Source organism: Ursus americanus, chromosome 14 (genome assembly GCF_024610735.1).
Source record: "Ursus americanus isolate L20-20 chromosome 14, mUrsAme1.1.p, whole genome shotgun sequence".
Classification (NCBI taxonomy): Eukaryota; Metazoa; Chordata; class Mammalia; order Carnivora; family Ursidae; genus Ursus; species Ursus americanus.
Genome location: NC_142140.1, coordinates 37,705,228 through 37,729,567, shown reverse-complemented (window position 1 = coordinate 37,729,567; position 24,340 = coordinate 37,705,228). Strand labels below are relative to the sequence as shown.

General features: G+C 40.5%; 1 protein-coding gene and 1 pseudogene across 4 annotated transcripts in view; both read left to right on the top strand.

Moving 5' to 3' along the window:
• DOCK3 (dedicator of cytokinesis 3) overlaps positions 1-24,340 on the top strand; it is a 568,180-nt gene that overhangs the window by 424,110 nt on the left and 119,730 nt on the right. The gene's annotated exons all lie outside the window — the stretch shown is intronic.
• On the top strand, positions 1,201-1,325 carry LOC123798843 (small nucleolar RNA U3; annotated as a pseudogene).

Genomic DNA, 24,340 nt, shown 5'->3' with positions numbered 1-24,340 from the left:
CTTCACAGTACATGTTCTTAACTGTGACACTGACTGACTCTCTCTCAAGCTCTCTAGAAAGGTCATCCAACTTCCTTGACATTATTTCCTAGTATTTTATTTCTACCTTATTTTAATTTTGTCCCTCAATTTTCATTTTTACCTGAAGTTTCAGACTAATGAAAAGATTCTTGCCACTTCCAGACTCAATTATACAGAGGTTTCAATCCCTTAGGCATCCTAGCTTTGAGATTTGTGCAAGAATTCAGTTCCAGGGCTACACTTCTGGTCCTTGCCTGGGCACTAAAATCCAATTTCCTGGCCGTTAGGATTATATTTGGGAATAACACCATATTGGTCCGTTGTCATGACATAAGTTCATGTGCTTACTATCCTGTTTTCTTGTTTCCTTTTATTTTTTACATTTCATTATAATTTTTGTTATATTTTTATCTGGCATTTCTGTGTTTGGAACCATGGAGGTGGGAGCAAAGGAGTGTCCTTCAGTGTCATCTCAGTTCCAATGTTGGTGGAATTTCCACCTCTTGTTAGGTCCCTTCTAAGTTCTTCTTAGTATTTCCCTATCTCTGCCTCCAGTCACTTTGGTAGTATGGCTCAATCACTCTAAATTTCTTAATGATGCACAGTTTTGCAGTTTGTGAACCTAGAGGGGCAAGGCTCTCTCCTCTGTGTGACACTTAGGTGCTGGTAGAGGAAGGTTTCAGTCACTACTGTGTACTCTGACCCACTGTGCCTCTCCTACCCTCAGGCCCTGTTGCTGAATCTCATGGAACCAGATTTTTCTAATTTGATCATGAATTTGATTTCAATGGCTCTGTCATATCTCCCAGCTCCACTTGTGCTGGCATCCGTCCTTCCCTCCAGTCAGCACCTCTTCCAACCTTCAGAAGATTCAGTAGACACGAGTAGGTACTTGAACAGGGAGAAGGGTGGGGTGAAGAGGGGTGCCACCTCACTGCACTGTGACTTACCTAGTCAGCTCTGGCCCACCAAGTCCCACTGTTGATACTAAAAAGAAAACAAATCAAACATGTGATATGAATTTTGTTTTAAAAGAATAAATTAAAACTTTTGTTTCAAAAAAAATAAATCATCGAATTTTATTTTATTTTTTATAATAATTTTTTATTATGTTATGTTAGTCACCATACAGTATATCCCTAGTTTTTGATGTAAAGTTCCATGATTCATTACTTGTGTATAACTATACTTTTAGGGATCATTTCTATAGTTTGTTTTTTCACATTCTAAACTACATGTTCATGGTGTCTTAAAAGCCAATTCCACATTAAGGGAGTATGATTTCAGGTATCATTCCAAATGGTAAAGAGTTGCCTCTGTGGCTAAATTTAATTTCTAAGTCTTTCTTAGAAAACTGTTAGATTGTAGAGGTCAAAATCATCAAGACACTAGAGAATAAAACAGATAACTTAGGGTAGAAGGAAAATCCTTTGTGAATAAAGCGGCAATAACTTCTGAACAAGTTTTTCAACTTAAACTGAAAACTAGAAAATTGCCATGATACACACAAACTAATTCCTCCCTCACTTCTTTTTTAGAGTATTATATGTGCAGACCAGAAATGTTACAGAGCAGGCGGTGAACTGGTAACATTTATCAAAAGAACTAATGACTTGTTATAAACTCTCAAGATGGACTTCCAGCATTAAGTTTACAGCTGCAGAAATGACTCTGTGTAGAATCTAGATGAATTCAAATAAAAGGCATTCTCTCCTTTCCCTCATTTCTACTCCGGCTTCAAGGCCAAAGCCACAGGTAGAGTCATTCAGCCAGGTTAGTAACTCCCACTCCTGCCCCAACATCTACTTGGTTGCACACCTTGGCCTGCTCATTCCCACCAGTTGCTAATCAACAGAAGACAGTTCTCAAAGGACCCACTGCTTCATCCTGGTCCAACAGATCATTGAAATAACTGTTATAGGCTTCTCAATACAGCTACTGCAGATCACAATCTGGTAGAGCCAGTAGAAAGCACCTGCCAGAGATGTCAGGGCCCAGGTTGGGATATCCACTGATAGCCACTAAGGGCTTTGTTAAAGAAAAAAATTATTCAGACACTTGTTAAAGATAGTAAGGCAGACTTCCAGGACCATTGTGATGGGTGTAAGGACCACTGTAATAGGATTTTGCCTTAGAGGAGAGAGACTGGGCTCAACTATGATTACAACAAGGAAAAATGAGAATTTATAGCCAAAGCGCAGGTTTGGGAGTCAGTAGATGGAAAATTACACTGAGTCACAACAACAACCATTGAATTTGGAGATTGTCAGAGGAGGTTTTAAATGATGTGTTTTAACCATTGGATAAGAAGAAACAGTTGATTGCGAAGAGTTGAGTGAGCAGTGCAGAAATGTAGAGGCAGGGATGAGGATACTTTGAAGAAGTTCGGTAGAAAAGAATGGCAGGACTGAAGGGGCTTTTAGAAGGGAGAATGAAGGTAGGGAGAAGAGATAGTGCAGTGGGGCACGGTCCCATAGGGACTGGGGAGGAGAGATGAAAGTGCCTGGAATCACAAATAAGTTGGATTAGATTATAATAAATTCGGAAGACATCCATGTCCAATGATTTTTAATTTCCAGTGAGGCTTAAGGAAAAATGTAAAGAAAAAAAAAAGGAAAACTGTAAAGGATCAATCTCTGTAGGAAAGGAGAGATAGAAAGGGACATAAGTAAACATTTCCTTGCATGCATGTGATGTGGCAAGCCCCAGGCCAGGAGCTTTACAACGTCACCTAATTCCGTCCCTACATCCACTCTGAGTGTGAACAGTTTGCTAGTGTCCAGTCCAGGATTCAAGTCCTGGTCTGCCCATCCCACATTTTATTTCCATTACACCATATTGTCACAGGGATTCTGAGAGAATAGCCAAGCAGAATTGCAGGATCACCAGAAGATAGAAATCAGAAACTTTTAAGGAGACCTAATGGTCAGAGTCATGGATTCCAGCAGCCAAGGGATCTGTACTTGGTGACTGTCTACCGTACCTTCCAAAAACAATAAGAAAATTTCTCCATTAGCAATCCCCTGAGATACAAATTTTTTTTTTAAGATTTTATTTATTTATTTATTTGACAGGGATAGAGACAGCCAGCGAGAGGGAACACAAGGCAGGGGGAGTGGGAGAGGAAGAAGCAGGCTCCCAGTGGAGGAGCCTGACGTGGGGCTCGATCCCAGGACTCCGGGATCATGCCCTGAGCTGAAGGCAGACACTTAACGACTGAGCCACCCAGGCACCCCCTGAAATACAAATTCTTGATGCCTGAATGTTTTATCACTGGAACCACATCAGGAGCCCAGATTTAAGAGAAAAGCTGAGGGAAAAACTTACTGAGATCAAAATTAAACATTTATCTGCTCTAGAAACCCTGAAATATAAGTTGTTTTACTTCTTGGTTTGCTTTGAATTTTTGCACTGAAACATCTTTTTACTTCCATTCAGAAATTTGTGGGGTAGGGGTATCTGGGTGGTGCAGTCGGTTAAGTATCCAACTCTTGGTTTCAGCTCAGGTCATGATCCCAGGGTCGTGGGATTAAGCCCCACATCAGGCTACCCAGTCAGCATTGAGTCTGCTTAAGACTCTCTCTCCCTCTGCCCTTCCCCCATACCCCACAATCTCTCTCTCTCAAAAAAACAAATCTTAAAAAAAATTATGGGATATATTAAGGCTTAAACTGGTAAGGCGGAGTACCCAATGGATAGCTTCAGCATAACAGTTAACCTAATTTATCTTAATTGGTTAGTGACATTTGTGTAGGACCAAAAGTCAAAAAGTATAGCTATAGAGGAAATGGAGGAATCACCTTGTAGCGAGCTGCCCACTGCCCTGAAGAGCATCCTGGTATCTCACATGGGCTTGCAAGATTTATGATGAATGAAGACACAGAAGTGAACCAGGGATAATGAGTACAGGATCCTTTGGTACTATATTCTCGGGAGTGTATGTGCACAGAGGCAGTACCCATGCCCCTTTACACCATGCTTCTGAGGATACACAGAGCTTCTGAAACCTGTCTGATCCCAAGTTAAGAACTTCCGTTGAAGGCATAAACAGGCCACTCTGGGAACAGTCCCTGTGCTATCTTAGTACCTATCTATGCCTTAGCATCCTCCTCATTCTATCTGCCTGCTCTGGCTCCACACTCATTCTGACCAGCGTGTGGTCCACCACAACCAGTCTGTGGCTTTATCCCCCTGCCCCTGAGGATATTTCAGCCTACCCATGGTTCATCCTCAATCTTAATTCTGCCTGAAATTCTCCTTTCTCAGCCCTGTAAGTCAGGACTTATCAGGATTCCTGGGCTTGACCTCTAAGGTTTGTCCCTGCCCTTGTCTTAAAATCTCTGAACTCACACTCCTGCCAGAGTGAGCCTACCTACCTTACCATGGTTAGTGCTGCCAAATAGATTGTTTAAGCCCTCTGTGCTTTCATTTCCTCAACTATAAAATAGTAGTATCTCGCCTTTTCTCTACCATCATGGTGTATGTGGTTGATTGCTATTTGCCATATCCTCTCACAAGAAATTCAGGATCAGGTAGTTCCTGGCCAAGAAACAAAGCAGAATCCTCACATCCCCCAGTGGATTTGGATGAAAACTGGTAATAAAATCAAGTACAACTCCAAGAGGAGACATTGGAGAACCACCAAGCTGGGTCCCTAAGGAATCACAGATGAGATGGCATACATAGTTATGCTGCATGAAGGTCACTTGTTCATATCATATCACTCTGTAAACATCACTACTACCTGAACAACAGAGAAGTTTTGTTGAGAAGATGATTTTTCTCTGTTACTATGCTGCTGCACCAGAGGCTGGTTCAGTAATAAATATGTGAGACCTTTTGTTTGGGAAAAAAAAAATAGTAGTGTCTCCCTAATTAAAGTGACAATATAGTCCCTACAACAAGGCCCTGGAAGATAGTAAATCTCAGTAAATATTTACAGTTATCATCTTTATTATACATGTTTAAGCTTTGCTTTTGAATCTAAACATCAGTGTTCTCTATATGCTTTGGCTGGGCTCATAAAAGAGGGCAAGGGCAAATAAAGGTCGATTGCCACTGCAAAGATTCTTCCCACCACAGAGACCCTGCTTTTGCTAGGCATCTGGCAGGCAGCCTTCCCTGGGACTTAAGCAGGATCTCTGCCAGCTTTGCCTGGGTGACAGGGCAGCACAGAGATTCCATGACACAAAGATGCCATCAGAGCCCTATGGTAGCAGCAGGCATATTCAGAATATTCATTTATTGCTGTGAAGCTCTTGAGAGCCTTTAAAGCAGGAAAAAGCTGTGTATGTACAGATAGGAGCCTTCTGTGGGGAAAACTACCACTTTATTATTTCTCATTTTGCTCTCAGCTATCTTGGTATTTTAATTGTGTTTTCCTTATAAACATAAAGTCGTTAGAAGTCCAGAAGATTTTATTAGGTAAAGTTTATTTTTATTTAGTAAGTGTCTATAAGCTGTAAGGCTCTATGCTTGATTCTTTGAGGGTTGCAGTAGATATTGTCCCTGCTACTTTACAGAAAAGGACAAGGGACTTACAGGATGTGTTAGAGATCCCCAGGACAACCCCTAGTGGTCATTCATTAGGACTTTTGGGATTTAGCATATAGCTTTACTCACAGATGAGTTGTATTTCAGCGACATAGTAAGGATACAGAGCTGGATCATAAGGGAGGAAAATACAGGCAGAGCCTGGTAGAATCCATGTGCAGGCTTACTTATGCTTTCTCCCTCACATGAGGGGACTCACACAGAGCACACTCTTCCAGCAATGAAAATGCAGCAATATCTGTGTAGTGTTTCTGCCCCCAGGACGCCCTTTAAAGACTCAGCCCCCAATGTTTATAGGGAGCTGTCACATAGGCACCCTCTGCTTACCATGTAGAAAATTCCCAGAAGGGAAGCAAATGTTCAGCATAAGTTATACTGCCCCACACAAACAGTCTAGGCACAGTGAGCCACCTTTAACTGTTGGGAACTCTTCGAAAACCAAATTCCCAGATGCCAGCCAAAGGCTGACCTTGCAAGCATACCTTTCTAAGATAGCAGTCTCAGGCCTGCTATGTTAACTCCTTTATGCATAGAGAAGTTGTCACATACGTACACACCAACTCTAATGCTAGCCTGTCAGAGGTACTGCATTAATGGTTAGATGTTAGCAGAGGAATAGATCCTTTCTGATTGATAGGGCCATAGAAGCCTTCATGACACTGCATGTTTGAGCTGGGCCTCAAAGGTTAGGCAGGGTTTGAGCAGAAGAGAGAAGTGGGGAGATAGGATGCAGTGAAAAAAGAATGCTTTTAGAGAAATGCAGGCAGGCAAACCCATCTGGCCTGAAACAAGGTACATTGAAGGAAGTAAAAGAATGTAGGGAGACAGGAAGAGAATAGATGCTAGAGGGTCTGGACTGCCAGGTGGAAGCTTATGAGCTTCATCTATAGAGCTGGAGTAGCACTGAGGTTTCTTTTTTAAGAAAAGAAGTCATATTAAGGAGGGCATGTATTGCATGGTGCACTGGGTGTTATAAGCAAGTAATGAATCATGGAACTTTACATCAAAAACTAGGGATGTACTGTATGGTGACTAACATAATATAATAAAAAAATTATTATAAAAAAAAAAAGAAAAGAAGTCATATAGTTCAAGCTGTCTTTGCAGAAGATACACATAGGGGTGATAATTCAGGCTGACCTGGAGGTTGAAGTGCCTAGAGATGGAAGGCTACTGAAGATACCTGGACACGTTCCCAGAGGGCCTGGGCTTCAGAATCTGCCCATTCATTTTTGGCCCACCTCACTCTATAGCAGATACATACAATACATGGGAAGGGTAAACTCTGACTATGTCTGTGCTATAAGAATGCCCTATAGAACCTTGGCTGGCAGGCCAGAGATAGATAAGTCTGTATTAACATGTGTGCTGAATTTGTGCTATAACACTGTAAATGCATAGAAGAGATTATGTTTACTGAAAAGTATTGTACAGCCTAACTGATCAAAGTACTCAGAAACTGCCAAATCCCCATTCCAAGCCTGCACAAATATCTGGCTGCCTTGTCCCAGCCACAAGCACAGGTAGAGCAAATCTCTGACCTTAGTACACCTTCTTTCATGAAGCTGTAAGTACTTGATGCGCATATCTGGCTTTCAAGGCTGCCCACTCTCAGCAAAAAGTTCAGAAAAAGCCAAAGGGCAGACCGCATGGGCCCTGCTCACTGGCATTTCTTTGTAGTCTGACTTCCTGGATTCTTGTCCAATATCCCTGGCTATTGACGTCTCAGACTGCCTCACTTGGGCCGTATGCTCCTGGCTCACAGAATTTTGGCCTAGCTCATCTGTGCAGACCACAGACTTCCTTATCTATGCTTTGATTGCTAGGTTTTCAGAGGTCAACTTACCTCTCACATGCCCATTTCTAAGCCTTAGGGACTAAGAATGCCTACATCCAGGGAGTGCCGTTCCTAAATCTGGCCCTCTGAACACCTTTCCTTCAGCCCTCAAACCCCACCTATATATACTGACTCTAGTGTTGCTAGCATTATAATTTTGTACCTTGGAATAATGCTGCTATATGGTAGTACAGAATCTCTTGTCCCAGTGACCCCCTACAGACCCTGTAGAACTTTATAGGATGATAGAAATGTTCTGTGTATGGGGGCGCCTGGGTGGCTCAGTCGTTAACTGTCTGCCTTCGGCTCAGGTCATGATCCTAGGGTCCTGGGATCAAGCCCCGCATCGGGCTCCCTGCTCAGCAGGAAGCCTGCTTCTCCCTCTCCCACTCCCCCTGCTTGTGTTCCCTCTCTCACTGCCTCTCTCTCTGTCAAATAAATAAAATCTTAAAAAAAAAAAACAAGAATGAAAGAAAGAAATGTTCTGTGTATAGCAGAACATTATGCTGTGCCTGAGCCACTAGCTTCACGTGGCTATTTAACACTTAAAGCGTGGCTACTTTGACCTAGAAGTGAGTTTCTAATTTCATTTAATTTAACTAATCTTAACTACAAATAACTACGTGTGGCTACCATATTATATAGCACAGCATAGACCTTATAGGCTGAGTGATCTGCTGAACTGGTTGTACAGGATCATGACAGAAAAGATCAATTGAGTCTGTGTGTACAGAATACCAACAGGAGGGAAAGACATGAAGCAAAAGAGGAAAATTAAGAACAAAAGAGTCCTTCGTAGTCTCAGATGTATACATTTGTGTACATTAATAGGTATGTAATATTTTATTTTATTTTATTTTTTTATGATTTTTATTTTGTTATATTAGTCACCATACAGTACCTCCCCAGTTTTTGATGCAATGTTCCATGATTCATTATTTGCATATAACACCCAGTGCACCATGCAATATGTGCTGTCCTTAATACCCATCACCGGCCTATCTCAATCCCCCAACCCCTCTCCTCTGAAGCCCTCAGTTTGTTTCCCAGGGTCCACAGTCTTTCATGGTTCATTCCCGCTTCTGTTTACCCCCCACCTTCATTCTACCCTTCTTTCTCCTATGGATCTTCCTATTTCTTATGTTCCATAAATGAGTGAAACCATATGATAATTGTCTTTCACTGCTTGACTTAGCGTAATCTCCTCCAGTCCCATCCGTGTTGCTACAAATGTTCTGTAATCGTTCTTTCTGATGGCTGAGGAATATTCCATTGTATATATGGACCACATCTTCTTAATCCGGTCATCTGTTGAAGGGCATCTCAGCTCCTTCCACAATTTGGCTTCTGTGGACAATGCTGCTATGAACATTGGGGTACATATGGCCCTTCTTTTCACTACGTCTGTATCTTTCGGGTAAATACGCAGTAATGCAATTGCTGGATCATAGGGTAGCTCAATTTTTAACTTTTTAAGGGACCTCCACACTGTTTTCCAAAGTGGCTGTACCAACTTGGATTCCCACCAACAGTGTAAGAGGGATCCCCTTTCTCCACATTCTCTCCAACATTTGTTGTTTCCTGCCTTGTCAATTTTTGCCATTCTAACTGGTGTAAGGTGGTATCACAAGGTGGTTTTGATTTCAGTTTCCCTGATGGCTAATGATGTTGACCATTTTTTCACGTGTCTGTTAGCCATTTGTATGTCTTCATTGGAAAAGTGTCTGTTCATATCTTCTGCCCATTTTTTGATTTGATTATTTGTTTCCCGTGTATTGAGTTTGAGAAGTTCTTTGTAGATCTTGGATACTAGTCTTTTAACTGTAGTGTCATTTGCAAATATCTTCTCCCATTCCATGGGCTGCCTCTTAGTTTTTTTTACTGTTTCCTTGGCCGTGCAGAAGCTTTTTATCTTGATGAAGTCCCACAAGTTCATTTTTTGTTTGTTTGTTTGTTTGTTTCTCTTGCCTTTAGAGATGTGTCATGAAAAAAGTTGCTGTGGCCAATGTCAAAGAGGTTGCTGCCTATGCTCTCCTCTAGAATTTTGATGGATTCCTATCTCACATCGAGGTCTTTCATCCATTTGGAGTTTATCTTTGTGTATGGCATGAGAGAGTGGTCAAGTTTCATTCTTTTGCATGTAGCTGTCCAATTTTCCCAGCACCGTTTATTGAAGAGACTGTCTTTTTTCCACTGGATGTTTTTTCCTGCTTTATCAAAGATTAGTTGCCCAAAGAGCTGAGGGTCCATTTCTGGGTTCTCTATTCTGTTCCATTGGTCTATGTGTCTGTTTTTGTGCCAGTACCATGCTGTCTTTGTGATCACAGCTTTGTAGTATAGCTTGTAATCAGGCAACGTGATGCCCCCAGCTCTGTTTTTCCTTTTCAACATTTCCTTGGCAATTCAGGGCCCTTTCTGGTTCCACACAAATTTAAGGGTTGTTTGTTTCAGCTCTTTGGAAAATGTCATTGGTATTTTGATCTGGATGGCATTGAAAGTGTAGATTGCTCTGGGTAGCATAGACATTTTACTATGTTTATTCTTCCAATCCATGAGCATGGAATATTTTTCCATCTTTTTGTGTCTTCTTCAATGTCTTTCAAGAGTGATTCGTAGTTTCTAGAATATAGATCCTTTGCCTCTCTGGTTAAGTTAATTCTGATGTAACATATGATTTTTGGTGCTATTGTAAATGGAATGGATTCCCTAATTTTCTTTCTTCAGTCTCATTGTTCGTGTATAGAAATGCAACTCGTTTCTGAGCATTGATTTTGTATCCCGCCACATTACTGAATTGCTATATAAATTCTAGTCGTTTGGAGGTGGTCTTTTGGGTTTTCTATATAAAGTATCATGTCATCTGCGAAGAGAGACACATTGACTTCTTTGCCAATTTGGATACCTTTTATCCCTTTTTGTTGTCTGATTGCTGTTGCAAGGACTTCTAGTACTATGTGGAATAATAATGGCGAGAGTGGGCATCCTTGTCGTGTTCCTGATCTTAAGGGGAAGGCTTTCAGCTTTTCCCCATTGAGGATGATATTCGCTGCAGGCTTTTCATAGATGGTTTTTATGAGATTGAGGAATGTACCCTCTATCCCTACACTCTGAAGGGTTTTAATCAGGAAAGGATGTTGTATTTTGTCAAATGCTTTTTCTGCATCAGTTGAGAGAATCATATGGTTCTTGACTCTTTTCTTGTTGATATGATCTATAACACTGATCAATTTGTGAATGTTGAACCACCCTTGCATCCCAGGGATGAATCCCACTTGGTCTTGATGGATAATCCTTTCAATGTACTGTTGGATCCTATTAGCTAGGATGTTTTTGAGAATTTTGGCGTCCATATTCATCAGGGAAATTGGTCTGTAATTCTCCTTTTTGATGGGGTCTTTGCCTGGTTTGGGGATCAAGGTAATCCTGGCCTCATAGAATGAGTTTGGTAGTTTTCCTTCTGTTTATATTTTTTGAAACAGCTTCAACAGAATAGATATTATTTCTTCTTTGAATGTTTGGTAGAATTCCCCAGGGAATCCGTCAGGCCCTGGACTCTTGTTTTTGTAGAGATTTTTGATCACTGCTTCAATCTCTTCATAATTAATCCATCTGTTTAAATAATCAATTTCTTCCTGTTTCAGTCTTGGTAGTTTATAGGTTTCCAGGAAGGCATGCATTTCTTCCAGGTTGTTTAATTTATTGGCATAAAGCTGTGATAAAAGTTTCTAATGATCCGTCCTATTTCATTGGTGTTGGTTGTGATCTCTCCCCTTTCACTCATAATTTTATTAATTTGGGTCCTTTCTCTATTCTTTTGAGTAAGTCTGGCAGTGGCTTATCAATCTTATTTATTCTTTCAAAGAACCAGCTAGCTTCTAGTTCTGTTGATCTGCTCTACTCTGCTCCTAGTTTCTAATTCATTGATCTCTGCTCTAATCTTGATCACCTGCCTTCTCGTGCATGAGTTAGGCCTGTTCTTCTGTTCCAGCTCCTGCTTCTTGAGGTGAGAATATAAAAACTGCATTTTAGATTTTTATATTCTCTTGAGTGAGGCTTGGATGGCTATATAGTTTTCCCTTAGGACAGCCTTTGCAGTGTCCCATAGGTTTTGGACCGATGTGTTTTCATTTTCATTGGTCTCCAAAAATTGTTTAAACTGATATTTAATTTCCTGGTTTACCCAATTATTCTTGAGCAGGATGGTTCTTAGTTTCCAAGTGTTTGAGTTTCTTCCAAATTTTTCCATGTGCTTGAGTTCCAGTTTCAAAGCATTATAGTCTCAAAATATGTAGGTAATAATCTCAGTCTTTTGGTATTGGTTGAGACCTGTTTTGCGACCCAGTATATGGTCTATTCTGGAGAAAGTTCCATGTGCATTTGAAAAGAATGAGTATTCTGTTGTTCTGGGGTGTAGTGTTCTATATATATCTATGAGGTCCATCTGGTCTAGTATAGCATTTAAGCTCTTGTTTCTTTGTTCATTTTCTGCTTAGGTGATCTGTCTATTGCTGAGAGTGGAGTGTTGAGGTCCCCTACTATTAACATATTATTATCTATATGTCTCTTTATTCTGGTTAAGAGTTGGCTTGTGTATCTAGCTGCTCCCATGTTGGGGGCATAGATATTTATAATTGTCATATCCACTTTTGGATACATCCTTTAAGAATAATATAATATCCTTCTGTATCTCTAACAACAGTCTTTAGTTTAAAATCTAATCGGTCTGATATGTGAATTTCTACCCCAGCTTTCTTTTGAGGTCCATTGGCATGAAAATGGTTTTCCAACACTTCACTTTCAGTCTGGATGTATCTTTAGGTTCAAAATGAGTCTCTTGTAGACAGCAAATGGATGGTTCATGTCTTTTTATCCAATCTTCAACCCTGTGGCGTTTATGAGAGCATTTAGGCCATTTACATTGAGAGTGATTATTGAGAGATATGATTTTAATGATGTCATGTTGCCTGTGAAGTCTTTGTTTCTATAGATTGTAAATTTCTGTTCTGTATCACTCTTGGGGCCTTTTTACTTTTATAGAACCCTCCCTTAATATCTCCTGTAGGGCTGGTTTGGTGGTTACACATTCCTTCAGTTTCTGCTGATCCTGGAAGGTCCTTATCTCTCCATCAATTCTGAATGGCAGCCTTCCTGGATAAATGATGCTTGACTGCATGTTCTTCTCAGATAGAGCTTTGAAAATACCCTGCCAACCCTTCCTAGCCTGCCAGGTCTCTGTAGACAGGTCTGATGTTATTCTGATATTTTTCCCTCTGTACGTAAGGATTTTCTTTCCCCTGGCCACTTTCAATACTGTATCCTTGGATCTAATATTTGTGATTGCACTATGACGTGACGTGGTGTACGTTTGCTGTGATTGACCTTGGGAGGGGTCCTCTCTGCCTCTTGGACACGAATGCTTGTTTCCTTTGCCAGATAAGGGAAGTTTTCAGCTACAATTTGTTCAAATATCTTTTCTAGACCTCTCTCTTTCTCCACCCCCTTGGGAATGCCGATGATTCTGACATTGGAACGTTTCATTGAGTCAGTAATCTCCTGTAATCTACATTCTTGAGATTGGATTTTTTTCGAGCCAAGTTTCTGTTTTAGCTTTCTTCTACCATCCCATCCTCCAACTCACTAATTCGTTCTTCTGCCTCATTTACCCTGGCCGTCAAAGCACCTAGTTTTGTCTGCATTTGATTCATAGCATTTTTAATTTCTGCCAGATTTGCTCTCATTTCTGCCCTCAGAGATTCTATATTCTTGTTAATTTTTTCATTAATATTTTTTTCAAGCCTACACATCATCTTGACCATTGTTACTCTGAACTCCATTTCTGACAATTTGATTATATCCATATCCATTAGTTCTGTGGCAGAGGTCACAGACTCATTGTCTTTTCTTTGCTGGGGGGGGGGGACTTCTCCTCCTCATCATTATGATGAGGACAGCTTGCAGGGATACCCAGAGCCCAAATTATCGACCAGGACCCAGGCAGTGTGCACTTGTTTTATAGGAACCTTAGAGATGTGGGCTTCTTGATTTTTCAGCTTGCCTTCTGGGGGAGGGGCCTGCCACACTGATACTCAGGCAACCCTGTTTGGGTAAAGTCACCCTACCTCTGCAAGGGGGGAATGGGAATGGGCACAATGTGAGCTGATATTTCCGGGCTGTTGTTCTCTGGCGGTTTTCCCTGGTGGTTTTCTGAGACTCTTCTGAGAGTCAGAGCAGCAGTGGCCGTATCCTAGCCTCTGTCTCAGAACAGAGAGATCACAGTCCACTCTCTGCTGAGCTCTCTTGGCCACTTTAACTCTGTTTCTGTTGGTGCTGCTAAAAACCCTGCAGCGTCCTGGGTTGTGCACCCCACAGCCACTCTCCCAGCCCTCACTTCCAGGGGTGGCACATCTCTGTCCTTTGTGGTTCTAACAGCGCCAGCTGCCCCCAGTTCCCAAGCACGCTCCCGAGGTCCGTTTCAGTGTGGTTCATGCGCGCTCCAGAGCGCCGGTTTTCAGTCTGGTCACGCACGTGCTCCTGAGCTCCTGGTATCAGTCTGGTTCCAGTGAGCGCTCTGGAGCTCTGATATTCAGTCTAGTCGCGCACGCTCTCCCGAGCTCTCGGTTTCGGTCTAGTTCGAGTGTGCACTCCGGAGCTCCACTTTTCAGTCTGGTTGCCCGCTCATTCGCAGGCTCACGGTCTCAGTCTGCTCTCTCTCGGGTGCGGGTCCTCGAATCTGGCCCACTCCCCAGTGCAAGTGGCTACTGCTTCCCGGTGCCCGAGTGCCTCAGCTTCCTCCCCCTTCCATTTATCTTCTGATATCTGTGCGCGGATTCACAGCTCCCCGCTTCATCCCTCAATATTCAGCGCTGGAGATGTTCGTTTGTAGAGATCCAGATGTATCTTCCTGCATCTCAGGCTGATTCCGTGGGTTTTCAGGATGGTCTGGTAGATATCCAGCTTGACTCAGGGGACCAGCTGAGAAATGGGTCCCCTACTCCTCCACCATCTTTTCTCCTCTTTGCAGAAAGTGGTCACTTTTCTGTTCATAGAGTTTCTGCTACGCTTTTCTTCATTCTCCAGTTGGGTTCATAGGTATTCAGGATGGTTTGGTAGCTTTCTAGCTGAATTCCTGGGACCAGACGAACTTTAGGTCTCCTGCTCCTCTGCCATCTTGGACTCTCTGTTAGGTATGTAATATTTTAGAGACATGTAGCTACCTTCAAGTTGTTTTATTTCTTTTTGATCAATATTCTTATTTTCATCATTTAAGTATATATCAAGAAAGACAATTGGAATGAGTACAGGCTTTGGAGAATCCAGACATGAGTTGAAATTTTGTCTCTATACCTTGTTAGCTGTGCTACTATAATATTGGGTTGTTTTCTTTTTTTTTTTTAAGATTTTATTTCTTTACTTGACAGAGACAGAGAGGGAGAGAGACTGAGCAAGCACAAGCAAGGGGAGCAACAGAGAGGAAGAAGCAGGCTCTCTGCTGAGCAGGGAGCCCAATTCAGGGCTCAATCCCAGGACCCTGGGATCATGACCTGAACCAAAGGCAGACGCTCAACCAACTGAGCCATGCAGGCACCCCTATAATATTGTTTTAAAAATAATATCACTAGGGGTTCCTGTGTGGCTCAGTTGGTTAAGCGCCTGACTCTTGGTTTTGGCTCAGTTCATGATCTCAGGGTCATGAGATCAAGCCCTGTTTCTAGCTCCACGCTCAGCGGGGAGTCTGCTGGATATTCCCTCTCTTCCTTTCCCTCAGCTCCTCCCCCTGCCCACTGTGTCTCAAATAAATAAATCTTTTTAAAAATAATAATAATATCACTAATTGTCCCATGTTAAGGAATAATGAAAAAGAATTTGACCTAGTTACATTGTTCCTATATTTTAAACTTCTTGAAAAAAATTAGAGTTCTTAAATACTTTCAAAGTTTTAGTACTTAGGAAATCTTTATTTGCTTTTGTTCCTTGAGATTATTCCTGGCTTCTCAGTCTTATTCTTTAAAAGATTAGAAAATGTCTAATAAAATGACAGATTTAAATATTCATTTGGCTTTCAGGTTGGCTCAATATTCAGGCTTCCACTCAGAAAACAATCAAGATTTTTCTATTTCTCCTGTATATATTTATTTGGTTTCTGTACGCTCTGCTTATTCCCATCAGGATTCCCTCTTGACATATAATATATTAAATAGCAAAACTTGACCTAATTGAAGCACAGAAACAGCAGCATAAATAGTGACAAGAACAAGTTAATAAGTATAAATAATGTATATTCTGATATCCTTAGAGGACTTATGTAGTTACAACAGGCCAAATCTGTAGGAGTGTGTGTGTGTGTGTGTGTGTGTGTGTGTGTGTGTGTGTGTTGTATGGTAGACCATGAAAAACCTCAGGCAAATGCTGTGATTTTTCTTCCATCTGTGAATATATATTCTTATTCTATATCATGCCAGAGAAGAATATGTGTAGTGAGTAAAAGGAATGAAATTTAAAAGACAAAAATTTTCACATTCTGAACAAAGAGCTAGAAAGCACAGAACAAAAGATTATCAATGTAAATGTAGGTAATGAGGGAGGAAGAGAGCAGAATCAGGAAGATACTCTTTCCAGTGAAAATTTGGAGTACTCCTGCCAAGTTCCCTCATATCACAGGAGGTAATGTATGAGAAAATGCTGATAAACTCTATAAAGTGTAGTACACATGTTGATAACTGCTGTCGTCCTGTTCAAAATCTTGGTGTGTGTTTGTTTCAGTTCCATTGTGCTGCATAGAAATTCTGCACTGGGTGTTATACGCAAGTAATGAATCATGGAACTTTACATCAAAAACTAGGGATGTACTGTATGGTGACTAACATAATATAATAAAAAAATATTATTAAAAAAAAAGAAATTCTGAAGCATAACTGTGAAGATTGAAAAGTTTCATGCACTGAATTCCTAGAGAGAGAGTAATGTTTGCTCAAAGTTTGTTTTACTTGCAGTCAGATCCTAGTAGTGAAAGAGTGAATTTTTGAGGTTATCTTTTTGTAGTTAGTAGACTGTCCTTTAGGAAACACCATGATTGGGCTATGTTATGTGTGATCTTCCATAAAATATAGTCATTTTTCTGTATTATTGCCAAGACATTGTTTTTCCCTGAAGCCTCAGAGAGCAAGCACACTTTAGCATTTGTTTAAGTCTTTCCAGTTTGCATAGTAAATAAATGGGGAAACATCGTAATAAATAAATAGGAAAACGTTAAATCATGTTATCAGTGATTTGCTCTTAAATGCTTTATTTTTCTATGATAATGTTTGGCCATATATTTAAGTACAGTCAGATAAATTATGAAGTAGCATTCTTTCTATACATTTGATGAGTGTTCTTAGCTAAATTGTTATTTCAGCATTCGTTAATTAATTTGTTTAGCATTTCTTTCAGAACTACTAGGTCTGGGTTACTCTTGGAAAGTTACAAAGGACCTATCTATGAAGGGTACATTTGTCTACACCAGACAAAAGAACTGTTCTGAATACAGAGGAGCAACCACTGTTCTAATGTTGCTTATTTGGCATCAAGGGCTAGCATGGTTACTTTCCTATCACACTTCAGACTGCTTGACCTACAGCTGAGAAATATAAAAGTGTGCTACTTCTGTAGACCCCATAGACGTAATCAGCAAAACACATAGAAGGCAGGGCATTCCCTCCATGCCCCAACTTCCCCACCTGGATGTACACTTTTCTTAGAACCGTTTTGACTTGAATATTGGAGACAGCAAAGATGACCTGTTGTACTGTCCTGTCAGCAGAACCTCACCCTCATTGCACTCCCTTTATTCATTTACATGTTTTTTATTGTTAGAAATGGGAGCCTGATCCTGGGGTAAAAGCATAAATCATTAGAGTAAAAACAACTGTAGCTTCCCACACAACTGATCATTAAGTTACCATTTAGTTCGATTTCATGAGAAGTACATGATTTCTAAAGACCCTTTAGGGGCTGTATAATTAGCAAAATGCTATTATAAACATTCAAGAATATGTGATAACAGGTTTACTCATGTGTCTCTTTTGCTTTAAAGAAAATGAAAAGAATCTGTTTCCTAGGATTGTTTGTCATTCAAATCTCTGCTTGTTCCAAATCAGACAAACCATTGCTCCCATCACCTCAGTCTCCTGGGTGGGAATGCTGTAAACATCAAACAAAGGAGGTGTCACCAACAGAACTGGTATGAGGGCTTGGCATAAATTTTCTAATCAGAGGGGTTAAGTGTCCCATGTAGGTAGTAGGGATTATGGGGCTAGCTGGATTTCCTTCAGGCAGCACCTCTAGGAGCCTATGTGACACAGACACTGTGAGTCTCTAGGGCAAGACATGGTTTGCCGCATTACCCATGGAACCCCCCTCCTCTCCGGCACCACTTTTTTTCCAATGCTCATTTCATAAGATGAAATACAGATAAAGTATGGGCTTTGAAATCAAAGCGATTCAGATTGGAATTCCAACTTCACTTTTCTCTCTCTACTTTCTGATCTCAAGCCAGGAACTTTGCCCCTCTGGCTCTGTTTCTTCAGAGATGAAATATCTGTTATGAGGATTAAATACAATTAGGCAAGAAAAGAAATACTTTAAACAATGCCTGGTACATAAAAGATAATAAGTGGCTGCTGTTGCTGCTGCTATAGCAAGTTGATGAGTACCTGGAGCTTCATCTCCCACCCATGTCCTTTCCCTGAACTTCAGACTTGGGCTTTGATCTTCCTGTTTTTTGTTTACCTACATATCCCCATGGAGACTTGAAATTCAGCATACACGTCTGAACTTTACAACTTCCCTGGTTGACTACCACATCCGATCAACCACTGCACGTGGTCGGCTTGTATCTCCCATCCATTCTTCTTTCTTCTGTTCCCAAACTGCATCATAGCTTGCTGGGGCTACTCCACTTGTCTTTGGAGTATTTTCTGTGTTATCGACCTGGTTTCAACACTGCAGCCCAAGTGATCATTCTAAAGACTTAGGAGGTCAACACTGCTTCTCATAGTTGAACTTTCCGGGCCTCTCTAAGGCCCATAATGGGTTGTTCCAAATTTGCTAATCCTAACAACGAAAACTTTTTTAAAAATGCAGATTCTTGCACTCTCCCCAAAAGTCCTCTGAGTCCTTTCCTCTAGATATAATGATCCAGAAGACCTGGGATGGAGTCCAGGAATCTGTATTTTAATAAGCTGCCAGTTACTCCTGATAATAGCCAAGTTTGGAGAACCCTCGCATGTAAGTCCCCTCTGGATTTGTCCACTCTGTGTTGCATAGTACCTTTGACCACTCCCTGGCTCTCCAGTGCCCTCCTTACTCATGCTTGGAGCCTTCCCACTGTCAAGCTGCCTCAGACCTCTAAGACTCTGCACTTGGAGGACTCTCCTAGAATTCCCTTCATCTCTATCCCTCACCAAATGCTGAAAGCCTAGCAATATTACAAGAATCCTTTACAGTATCTCATTTAGCCAGCCTATCCTCATCCCAGTAGAACTTGTCAGCAGCCCCTTTCTGGGTAATTCTAGCATTTTCACATTATGTTGCAATTTTGGGTTTATATGTGTCTCTCTCCCAGTAGACTCAAAACCCTGAAGATAGGGAGGGACCATTTCATTTCTCTATTCCCAGTATCTAGCTCAGTTTCTGGAATACGGAATATAGTAGAGGCTCATGAACGCTTGTTGAAATGAATGAAAAGGAGGGAAGAAGGCTGGAAAGAATCCTAGAATTGTAATAATAGTTATAAAAGTGTTCTTTGGAGCCCTGAAGTGTCTCAGGGGCAGGTGGTGGTTAGGAGAGACGCCTAAGTAGGGAGGATTCTTTGCCCTCTGCCCCACCCCCACCCCCAATTCAACCAAAGTAGCTGCCTTTATCAATTTGTCATATATTGAACAGTGTAAGGTTTTGTTGAAAAGAAAAGCTGATACTAAAAATGAATTTGAAAACCACAGTACTGCTCTGCCTTTATGAAACCCCTTTATGCATTTCTGCTCTTGTGCTTCAGAACGAAGTGGGAAAACTTGAAGAACTTGAGAAATAAAGCCAAGTGATCTAAATTGGAAAATGAATCTGTGAGGGAATACTAGAGATTTTTTAATCTGTTGGCTTGTGCTATGTACTATGGCCTTGGGGCTACTTGTCTGTTTTTAAGCACCTGGGAGGTTATCACGAAAGAGATGCTAAGTAGTTGCCATTCATCTCCACAGAGGACCAGATGAGAAACATGAAGATTAAAGTGAAAGAGTTGAGAGAATTCCTCTGAATTTATTTGGGGAGCATGCTTGTATTTCCAAAACAGAGCCTTCAGGAAATATTCTCCCTAAGTATCAGAGACGGTCTCTGCCTCAGCATAGGCTGGCATCTTGTTGGTGGTCACCAAACATTTGCTATAGGGATGCATGAATTACTGTCCATGGAGATGTGTATGAATGTGTGAATTTGAACTTTCATAAAATCAAGTGATCTTAAAATTAAGACACTATTAGACTTGCCACAGATTCAAATTATGGAATTCATTTGTAACAACTTGCTCAATAATATGAAATTATGAAATTAATATAACTTCATATACTGTTCATGCATAGCTCATCATAAAAACAACTAAATAATGTTGCTTATGAAAAGCAAGAATTTAACGTCATCTCTTTTTTTCTTTTGAAAGCATTGGAGTTTTCTCACCCATATCGTTTAAGAGAAAAACTGCCCTGTTGCTCTCATATAGAGGATGTTCGTAAAATCTCATGAATAAATTTTACTCTTTTGGCCACAGTTCCTTTCATACCTTTGGGAAATATGAGTGGTTGCTGTAGCTCTCATTGGCAAGTAGATTTCGATCAGCATTTATCAAACTGTACGGACTCCATTGCCCTACATAAAAGCAGCTCGTGGGGTCAAATGTCATCTGTCCCATTGGTATCAAAACACATAATAACATTTTAAGCCTCTGAGAAGTCCTAGTGGGTAAAAACCTGTTGTTTTTAAACTGTGTTTAATGCAGTATTTCCTACTTTTTTGACCACCTTAGGAAACATTGGATAGATATTTGCCTTCAAATAGTTTGAATGTTAGCAGAAAGCATCATTTGCTTATCATACCCATTAGAGAAGCTGGCAAAACAGAAAATAGCTAGATGTGTACCCAAAGCCCTGTGAAATGAAAAAAAACCAACAGTTATTTTCAGCTTCACAGATTGTGAAGGCCAGGTGAAACCAGAGCATGAAAGGCTGTGGGACATGTGAAAGTCATGTGGGCACTGTGAGAACTCAGGGGCCTCCTCTCACTGTTGAGGAGAAAGAGAAGTTCTTGGGTTCTGATAGGGCCAGCAACCCTGTCCACTTGGAAATTTGTTTTATGCACGCTTTTAGCTTTGGACCGGAGCTTGATGTAGCCCCTCCAAACCATGTGCCCTTCTGTGGGTCTAGCAGCTCCGGCAGCAGCCAGCTTGGTAGATGTCTGTCCTCGAGAGACTGGTAATGTGATGGTGAGAGCCGTTGCAGGTGTTCCTTCGATAGAGTGCAGAAGTAATGATAAATTCTCTTGAAAGACATAAACTTCCTGAAAAATGTTTTTCTACTCAACTATCAAGTTAAGAGCTACCTGGGTGGTTGTTAAATGCATATATACATGTTAGGATAGTTAACTTCAGTAATGGACAGAAAAATGTTACTTTGATGCTCTTATTTCCTGTTTCTCTGATACACCTCAACTTTTCGTTACTAAAACTACTAACATATTTGTATATACCCTTGTTATTTCCTCCTTCGTTCTTTCCTTGATTCTCTCAGTTCCCCAAGGAGGTGGGAACCTCTTTTTTCCTTTGCCAATTATTTTCTCTCTTTCCTCTGTCTTCAGTATCTCACCATCTACAAACATTGTCCTATTAGAAGCAAATGTTCTTTGGTGTACCCCATCTTTTTTTGAAGTCAGGTTTTTGAACTATAATTTACATGTAGTAAAATTCACTCTTTTTAATACATAGTTTGGTGAGTTTTGACAAATTTATAGTTGTGAAATCACCACCATATTCAAGAAGTAGAAGCTTTCATCACCCCAGAAAGTTCCTTCATGCACCTTTGCATTCAATCCCTGCCCTCCTTCCTCAGCCCTGACAACTCCTGATCTGGTTTCCTTCCTTATAGTTTTGCCAATTCTAGATTATAATATAAGTGGAGACATACAGTATATGGTCTTTTGTGATTGATTGGCTTCTTTCACTTAGCATGGATTTTTGAGATTCATCCATATTATTATATATCTCAGTAGTTCTTTTTATTGTGAAGTAATATTCCATTTTATGGATATTCCATTATATGGGTTGCCCTTCTTCTCCTGATGAACATTTGTGTTCTTTAGAGTTTCTGGCTATTATGAATAAAGCTGCTATAAATATTCACAAATGGGTCTCTGTGTGGACATAAGTTTTCATTTCTCAGGAGTAAATACCTAGGAATAGAATGATTGGATCATATAATAAGTGTACGTTTAACTTTATAAGAAACTGCCAGACTGTTTTCTAAATGACTATACCATTTTGCACTCCCCTCAACAGTTTATGAGAGGTCTAGTTGCTCTACATTCTCACCAACCATTGATATATTTAGTTTTTAATTTAGCCATTCTAATAGGTGTGTAGTGGTATCTCACTGTGCTTTTAATTTGTATTTCTCTAATGATTAATGATGTTTTCTTGAGCTTATATGTCATCTTTATATGTTCCTTGGTGAAGGGTCTATTCAGATCTTTTGTCCATTTTTAAATTGAATTGTTACTTATAAAGAACTCTCAGAACTCCATAGTACGTTCTTAATACAGTCCTTTCTTAGTGTTTGTAAATATTTTCTCAGTCTATAGCTTGTCTTTCCACTTTAACAGTGTCTTCCCAAGAGAAGATGCTTTTAATCTTGATAAAGTTCAGTTTATCATTTTGTTGTGATTCATGATATTCACTTAATAATGTGAGATCACAAAGATTTTTCTCTTTTATGCTAAATATGGAAATACAAATTTGAATAAAATACACAAAGGTACTTGTCTTCATTTTTCTCCTGTGTTTTCTTATAGTTTTATAGTTTTAGCTCTTATATTTAGGTCTATGATCCATTCAAGTTACTCTTTTGTAGGCAAGGATCAGTTTACTCTTTTCAATATGGATTGTTAAGCACCGTTTGTTGAAATTACTGTGCTCCTTTACTGAATTTTGGTGCCTTTATTGACAATTAATTAAGTATAAACATATGGATTATCCCACATGTTAATAAAGATCTCCCTCAGGACGCCTGGGTGGCTCAGTCAGTTCAGCGTCTGCCTTCAGCTCAGGTCATGATGCCAGGGTCCTGGGATTGAGTCCCGCATCAGGCTCCCTGCTCAGAGGGGAGCCTGCTTCTTCCCTCTGCCCCTCCCCCTTGCTTGTGCTCTCTCTCTCTCTCAAATAAATAAAATCTTTTTAAAAAAATAAAGACTTCCCTCAGCCCAACATGCCCATTCAACTATAAGTTCATCACTTCTACCTTTCCATAGCCGTTTACTAAAGAGTAGTCTGTGGGGCACCTGGGTGGCTCAGTTGGTTCAGCATCTGCGTTCAACTCAGGTCATGATCCCAGGGTCCTGGGATCAAGCCCCATGTCAGGCTCCCTGCTCAGCAGGAAGTCTGCTTGTCCTATCCCAGCCACCTGCCGCACCCCACCTGACCCTGCCCCCGGGTCCTGCTCTTTCTAGCGCTCTCAAATAAATAAATAAATAAATAAATAAATAAATAAATAAAATCTTTTTAAAAAAGGGGGGGGTGGACTAGACTTAACTATTTCTGCCTCCTCACTTCTTACTCTTCACCCTGGGTTCTTTCTCTACCATTCCACTAAAACAGTTATTGCAAGAATCACAGTAGTCTCTGTCTGGGGACAGGAGATATACTCTTGTGCTTGTCTCATGTGATTTTTCACACTGGCCTTGGGCCTCACTGACCCCTACCTCCTCTTTCAAACATTTTCTTCCCTTGACTAATATAGCATCCCACTACCTCCTTATTTTTCTTGCTTTTCTGTTTGTCCCCATGTGTCTACTTTGCTAGTTCTACCCCTTTTTTCCTAAATATCAGTGTCCCTCAGGATTCTGACCAAAGCCCTTTTCCTGCTCCTTCTATGCACATTCTCTCCTTATTGCCATCCAACCCCCTGGCTGGAAAAAATCCCAAGTTTATATCTGGGCCAAATATTTTTTGAGCTTCATTTCTGCATATTTAATTGTCTACCAGGACCACAAGCTCTACGAAGAAAAATACCTTGTATCTTGTTCACATTTGTATTCCACGTTTAGCACACAAAACCTAATAACTGTTGACTAAATGAACAAATGAATACATGAACAAAGTAAGCAACCTGTGAAGTTGATATTATATCTTATAATTCTAGGACAGTATTTTAATATTGACCTTTTTCCTGATACCACATATATGTGGTGAGTACATGACTTTGGGCACAGGAGAATTAAATTACTTTTAGAATCACATACGTGGTCTTTGCCACAGCTCAGTTTTCCTGTTGCAGTTGATAGGGAGCCTTGGGATGAAGAGGTGGGAAATTAAACCTGGGCAGGAACAGGCAGGAGTGAGAGAGCGAGGAGACACCTCTCCAGATGTCACAAACACTGAATCTCTGGTTTTTAACCCAGTAATTTACTTCAGGAGTTAACCTGTGTTGTTTGTGAAATAAAATATTTTAATGGCCATTTTAAATTCTGATCGCAACTTTAGTTATAGTACATTATTTCCTTTTGACTTTTTGCTCAAATTTTTGTAAGTCCCTGTATTTTTTTTTCTTAGTCCTGAAATGATTCTTAAGAGTTATATAGGAAGATGTAAATTGGGTAATGTAGATTCTTCCGGCTCGAGTATGGTGGATAGTTTTA